Genomic DNA, 7534 nt, shown 5'->3' with positions numbered 1-7534 from the left:
AGGCCCTCAGGCAAATGCCAATTCATTAATTAATCCACAGACTTTGTTCAGGAAAGACACTGTCTAAAATGTGGTCAGCCTGGTTGTTCTCATTTCTTTGGTACTTTTTCTGAGTTTTGAAAGCATCTTAAAGCACATGACCCTTGTGATGATCCTGGTGAAGGCCCCTCAACAACTGAAGATTTAGCCAGAAGTTTTGTTGATGACTTTCCATCAAACAGTGCCCCTTCTGACCCAGTCCTTCTTAATAAGAGTCTTGTGGACAGCTGTGCTGCAACAGTGGCTGAACTTAAAGTCGCAGGTGTATGCGTAACAATCATTAACTCTTTGGTTACTTCAATGGATGAGATTGTTGATATCCATAATCAAGCCAAAGAATCTGTGAAGCAGTGTCTATCTTTACAGGAACCTATCAAAAGTGAGGTTGACTGTAAAATTGATCAGTGCTTTGAAAAAATTGAAAATCCTTTTGGTGTCTTAAATTCTGAAACTAAGAGAAGGCAGTATTTCACAGAGAATTGCAAGAGGCTACTACCAAAGCATAATTTTATGGTGCATTATCCTACATGTATTCGTAAAATTGGACCACTTTTGCATACCTGGTGCATGCGCTATGAAGTGAAGCACAATTTCTTTAAAAAAAAAAAACAACTAAAAAGCTTCAAAAACATAACTAAATCATTGGCAAGGAAACACCAAAGTCAAGTAGCATATAGTTGGCAGACATTTGAGCCTGACGGACTGGTGCTTGGTCCAAGTAAAATGGTAGCTTTAATGGTAGTGTGGCGAGTGGAGGGGTGGAAAAGGGTGTACCGACAACGCCACCTGGGGAATTTCGCCCCAGGAGATAGTTTATATGAGATGGTTAGATGGTTAAATTTACTATACACAGGTCTTTGTTTTTTCGACTCATCTGTGGGATTATTGGACATTTTGGTCAGAGGTGCACTGACCGTTGCTCTCGCAGTGAAACGCCGGAGGAGAGGAAAACGTGCCGGTGCGCTTGCGCGTCTCCGCCGGCGCGCACTCCGCACACCTCTCCCAGGTATCTTTCTCTCCAACGTGCGTTCACTGCCCAACAAACTGGATGAACTTCAGCTACTGGTGCAGAAGAACAGAGACTTTTCCTCATCTTCCGTCCTGTGCTTCACGGAGACGTGGCTGTGTGGATCGATTCCGAACTCTGCGCTGGAGCTGGCCGGCTTCCAGCTCTTCAGAGCGGATCGCGACACAGAGCTGTCCGGCAAAACCAAAGGTGGAGGAATCTGCTTTTATGCAAACAGTGGCTGGTGCAGAGACGTGACAGTGATCCTGCAGCACTGTTCTCCTGACCTGGAGACTTTCATCATAAACTGCAGGCCCTTCTACTCCCCCCGTGAGTTCACCTCAATCATCCTGGTCGGTGTTTACATCCCACCACAGGCCAACGTGCAGGAGGCACAGCGGGCGCTCGCAGACCAGATACTGTGTGTGGAGCAGACCAACCCGGACTCCGTAGTTATTGTCCTTGGTGACTTTAACAAAGGTGACCTCAGTCATGAACTGCCCAAATACAGACAGTTTGTTAACTGCCCGACCAGAGAGGGGAACACTCTGGACCACTGTTACACCACAATCAGTGGTGCTTATCACGCCGTCCCCTGGGCTGCACTGGGCCACTCTGACCATGTCATGGTCCACCTGATTCCCACATACAGGCAGAAACTAAAACTGTGTAAACCTGTTGTGAAGACATCAAAGCAGTGGAGCAGTGAAGCCATAGAGGATCTGCGGGCATGTTTGGACTGCACTGACTGGGAGGTGTTCAGGACTGCTTCCAACAGTCTGGATGAGTTCACAGAGGCTGTGACGTCATACATCAGCTTCTGTGAGGACTGCTGTATCCCATCACGCACCAGGGTGAGTTATAACAATGACAAACCCTGGTTCACAGCTAAGCTCAGTCAGCTCAGGAGGCAAAAGGAGGAAGCTTTCAGGAGTGGGGACAGGGACAGGTATAAAGAGTCCAAGTACAGGTTTAGCAAAGCGGTGAGAGAAGCTAAACGACTGTACTCTGAGAAACTTCAGCTCCAGTTCTCAGCCAATGACTCTGCTTCTGTCTGGAAAGGGCTCAGAAAGATCACAAACTACAAACCTAAACCCCCCCACTCCATTAATGACTTCCGTCTGGCCAACGATCTGAATGAGTTCTACTGCCGCTTTGAAAGACAGTGGGACAAGCCTGACACTAACCTCCACATCAGAGCCACATCAGAACCCCCCTCCTCCCCTACCAAAGGAACGTCTCTCTCTATCCTGGAGAGAGATGTCAACAGGCTTTTTAAGAAGCAGAACCCCCGCAAAGCAGCCGGTCCTGACTCTGTCTCTCCATCATCCCTGAAGCACTGTGCTGATCAGCTGTCTCCAGTGTTCACGGACATCTTCAACACCTCACTGGAGACCTGCCACGTGCCAGCCTGCTTCAAATCCTCCACCATCATCCCTGTCCCCAAAAAACCAAGGCCCACAGGACTAAATGACTACAGACCCATTGCCCTGGCCTCTGTGGTCATGAAATCATTTGAGCGCCTTGTCCTGTCCCATCTCAAATCCATCACTGACCCACTCCTGGACCCCCTGCAGTTCGCCTACAGAGCCAACAGGTCTGTAGACGACGCCGTCAACATGGCTCTCCACTTCATCCTCCAGCACCTGGACTCCTCAGGGACCTATGCCAGGATCCTGTTTGTGGACTTCAGCTCTGCCTTCAACACCATCATCCCGGCTCTGCTGCAGGACAAGCTATCCCAGCTGAGCGTGCCTGACTCCACCTGCAGGTGGATCACCGACTTCCTGTCTGACAGGAGGCAGCACGTGAAGCTAGGAAAGCACGTGTCTGACTCCCAGACCATCAGCACTGGATCCCCGCAAGGCTGCGTTCTTTCTCCTCTGCTCTTCTCCCTGTACACCAACACCTGCACCTCCAGCCATCAGTCTGTCAAGCTCCTGAAGTTTGCAGACGACACCACTCTCATTGGACTCATCTCTGATGGCGATGAGTCTGCCTACAGGTGGGAGACTGAGCGTCTGGTGACCTGGTGCAGGCAGAACAACCTAGAGCTAAACGCTCTGAAGACAGTGGAAATGATAGTGGACTTCAGGAAGAGCCCAGCCCCACCCACCCCCATCTCCCTGTGTGACTCCCCCGTGGCTACCGTGGAGCATTTTCGCTTCTTGGGAACCACCATCACACAGGATCTCAAATGGGAGCTAAACATCAGCTCCCTCATCAAAAAAGCTCAGCAGAGGATGTATTTCCTGAGGCAATTGAAGAAGTTCAACCTGCCAAGGACTATGATGGTGAACTTCTACACCTCCATCATTGAGTCCATCCTCACCTCCTCCATCACCATCTGGTACGCTGCTGCCATGGAGAGGGACAATAACAGACTGCAGCGTATCATCCACTCTGCTGAGAAGGTGATTGGCTGCAATCTTCCGTCCCTCCAGGACCTGTACGCCTCAAGGACTCTGAGGCGTGCAGGGAAGATTGTAGCTGACTCCTCCCACCCTGGACACAAACTCTTTGAGACACTCCCCTCTGGTAGGAGGCTGCGGTCCTTCAGGACCAAAACCTCTCGCCACAAAAATAGCTTCTTCCCATCTGCTATCAGCCTTATCAACAAGGCTAGAGAGCCCCACTGTTGCTGATCAATTGCACCAATTACCAGAAAAAATTCCTTGTATGTGAAAACATACTTGGCAATAAAACTGATTCTGATTCTGATTCTACACAGGTCCGTATACCACGGGCAGAGACGTATTTGGAAAAGTAGAAAAATGGTTTATTTTACAACCAATTAAAATATCACTTGAACAGTACTGGTTCGTAATTACGTACCGGGGCCACAGAGCGGAATGAACAGGGCTGTGGAGGCTACGGCGGCCCAAAATCAAATCAAGGGGGAGGAATAACTAACCAAAAACACCCGTGACACTGCAAACACACACACCCACAAGGGGTTCGTGAAGAAAATACCACCACCAGGAATTGGGTCGCCGCCTGGCCCTCCGCACCTGTCCGCAAAGACAAGAAAGCAAGTTATAAAACTGGCCTCCCAGTTAATATGGCCCTTGATTGCTACCTAACACTCTTACACACACACACAAACACACACACACGCACAATATACTTTAAAAACAACGAAACAAACCATTAAACAAAGGTAAATAATGTTCCTTAAACAACAAACAATCAATATTCAACAAATTAAACAAATGAATCCAAAATAAATCTTTTCAAGGTTGATTAATGAACTGAACAGAATCCTTAAAGTAGCAATAGGCCCTGACACCAGCTCTGTGAAGAGCCTTAGTACGTCGCTTCCCCACAGCTCAGAAGAGCTGAGGAGTCAAAACGGCTTCAGGGAGCCAAAACAGTCAGGATGAACCAACGCAGCCAAAACAGCAGTGGGTCCAGGAAATGGTGGCTTTAATAGTTTCTGGGCCTCCCCAGCAGGGCATTACAGAGCGCCGAGAGGTCAAGGACAACAGAGCAGGACAAAACAATCAGTCGGGAGCAGCATAACAGGCTGAAACGAGAGGCGGACAACGCCGACTTACCACGTGGAGACCGCGCCACAACGCCGACAGGCCCCCAGCAGGGCAGCTCAGCCCCGTGACTCCAGCAGTCCGCCACACTGCAGCAGAAACAGCCATATCACCAAACAGTCAACACGTGAGTGGGAGAGAAAGCAGCAGTGTGCGCCAATGCCCCTTACCCGTGCGCCGAAGGAGAGCGTGCGTCGTTCTGGCGACACGCCAAAGACGCACCGATGCTGGGCACGCTGCACTGCGCTGAAGGGCAGAGCGTGCGTTATTATGGCAAAACGCTGAAGATGCTCTGGTGCCAGCACGCCACACGGCTTCACCACGCCACTCCAGGCCACAGCCACCACCACGGACGAGCGGAACAGGAAGAGAGAGAGCGCGCCAGGTGTACCCAGGCCCCTATATATAAAGGTGCGCTCCCCGCCCACAAATCAGTGCCACAGGGTGACACAGCGCCCCACTGTGAGGAGGAGTAAGCCGTGCTCCGGCCACAGTAGCTTTAGTGATGGACAGGGATGAGATAGCAGAGGCTCTTCAGGTAGCAATTGACACTAAGGTGTTAGATGTTAGATGGGCCAAACACTATGGAAATATGTATCGTCCAGGTTTAGTTGTTCGTCTTAAAGTGCTTAATGAGATGCCAGTTTTTCACAAAATCCACCGTGTTGTTCTTAAAGATGAGAGGTTACTGTTGTGTACATTTGCACTACAAACAGTGTGTATCGATGAGCATTTTTATGCATTTAAAGTTGTGTGTACTGCAGAAGGACCTCATGTTGTTGATGTCAAAGAGCTTTTGTGTTACAAAGCATTCGATATGCAGATGTCATACACTAATGATGATTCAAGTTTGTTTATTTTTCCATACTGTTTCCTGTGATGAAAGAATCGCTAAGCTCTAACTGTTGCACTGGGGATGAACAATGGATTTCTGAATTTCTTTGCCCATAACTCAAATTCTAACTTATTCATATTTTCTCCTCTTTTATCTAATCCATTCAATTTCAAAGAGCACATTGGGTCCAAATTGTGATGGCCCACCCATTGGGCATAAATGTTTTGGCTGGGCTGATGGCTATTGCAATATTTTACAGCCTTATCTGCAGCTACTGATGGTGTGGTGATAGTGTGCATACCTGTTTGCAATATTCTATTTGTTTTTATTATGAAATTATAGGGATTTGTCACCCTGAAAAACTTTTTTTTTTCCTCATATTGATTACTCTGCCCATGGAGCCTTATTCGTGGAGATTTTTGTTGCAGGTCTTGAGACCATTTTAATTTTTTAATGTATGTATACAATGCTGTCATATTACAAAGGCCAAACGGTATTGACATGTATATTATGGGTGCTCAGTGCATATGTTATTCAAATACAAGTGCACTGTTGAATATTCATTTCTGGTCTTTTTTATTCCAAACATTTTAATCCAGAGTTATCATTATTAAAATAAATATTGCGTAAAATACAACTCTTTCAGTGAAATAGAACTCTAGTCATAGTAGAATTAGACCTCTATTATGAGGCAGTTACTACTCTGTACAGAGTAAAATACAACTCAATTCATAGTAGAATTAGAACTCTATTATGAGGCAGTTGCTACTCTGTACAGGGTAAAATACAACTCTGTATTGAGTGAAATGGTGTTGGAGTTGTTCTCACTTTATGCTAAATTGAGTAAATTTTAATCTTGTGGAGTGAAATATGAACTCTAGATAGAGTAGAAATAACTCTGAAAATTTAACTCTATGACGAGAGTAAATTTTACTTTTTTTGGACTGGGACCAAATACTGTCTTTTCGGGAGTAAAATTTTACTCAAATTGAGTAAAATTTACTCTTCAAAATTTTCTGTGTAGGGGAGGAAGGTAAGGTAGCTGAGGTAGCTGGGGCTCAGGCAGGTGAGGTGAGTGGGAAAGGTGAAACAGGTGAAGCTAGTGGTGGGCAGGCAGGTGAAGAGGGTGGTGGCAGGTGAAGTGAGTGAGCCAGGTAAAGCCTGTGGTTATTGGACAGGTGAGGTCAGTGAGACAGGTGAAACTGTGGTGGACAAGTGGGTGAGGTGAGTAAGACATGTGAAGCCTGTGGTGAAGTCTGCCTCCCGCATGATGGGAACCATTATTATCTTCCTGGATAGCACAGCTAAGGTTAACGATGTGATAGAGACCAGTGTAGTCATTCAAGACACCTTCACTCCTGTTCTCCTGCTGTTTAGTGCGACTAGAAAGATCACCATCTCTAACACCCCCTGTTCATAAAAAATTAATAATAGAAATTTTAGTTCTGTTGTAATTGCAAATTTTTTTTTTTTTTATTTCTCCTTTTACAAGAAATACATTACAAAATAAAGCAGTGTCCCTGGCTTTGTGTGGATCCTCTCAGCAGTACATGATTGATGATGTTTAAATTTTTTGGTTATATTGTTTATTTGTCATCACACTGTATGTATGTATGTATATATATACACACACACATATTTACACTGTTGAGTTTTAATTATTTAGCTGACATGCAGTGTTAAATAATCATCCATGCACATTCAAGACATGAAGTGCACTCTACACCTATGTCCATGAAGGTCATTCATCTCAGTTTACACAGACATTTACCAGTTCAGTAACTTTTAAATGTGAGTTATGGGAAACCTCTCAAATGAAAAAGATCGGAACACACCTGCAAAGTAAATAAACAGTTAGTTGTATATTTCTTGGTTACCCATCAAAACAAATATTCACAGTATATTTTATACAGATGCTGAAGTCACTCATTGGCAGCTATCAGTTAGTTGCACATACAGTACCACTGTGAAACCTAAAGCAGCTGGTTCAGTTTTATACAGTGCTCTCGTTGTTGTTGCTATCCATGTTGCATATTTTTCAATCAGCATATTTAATGTTGTCTTTCCTCCAGTCTCTTGGCACACTATCTAAACTCAGAAAACTTATTT

The 7534-nt window shown here is 45.8% G+C and overlaps 1 long non-coding RNA gene across 1 annotated transcript; it reads right to left on the bottom strand.

Annotated features, from left to right (window-relative positions):
• Nucleotides 1-3823: 3823 nt before the first annotated feature.
• LOC139631971 (uncharacterized) lies at nt 3824-6013 on the bottom strand. Its single transcript, XR_011693475.1, has 3 exons — nt 4761-6013; nt 4603-4679; nt 3824-4056 (listed from the first exon to the last, which is right to left on the bottom strand). It is a non-coding gene; the product is annotated as an uncharacterized lncRNA (long non-coding RNA).
• Nucleotides 6014-7534: the final 1521 nt, after the last annotated feature.

This window comes from Trachinotus anak, unplaced genomic scaffold, assembly GCF_046630095.1.
Source record: "Trachinotus anak isolate AG129_WGS33_773 ecotype Australia unplaced genomic scaffold, CSIRO_AGI_Tana_v1 ptg000014l, whole genome shotgun sequence".
NCBI classification, from domain to species: Eukaryota; Metazoa; Chordata; class Actinopteri; order Carangiformes; family Carangidae; genus Trachinotus; species Trachinotus anak.
This window is presented reverse-complemented; position numbering and strand designations above follow the sequence as displayed.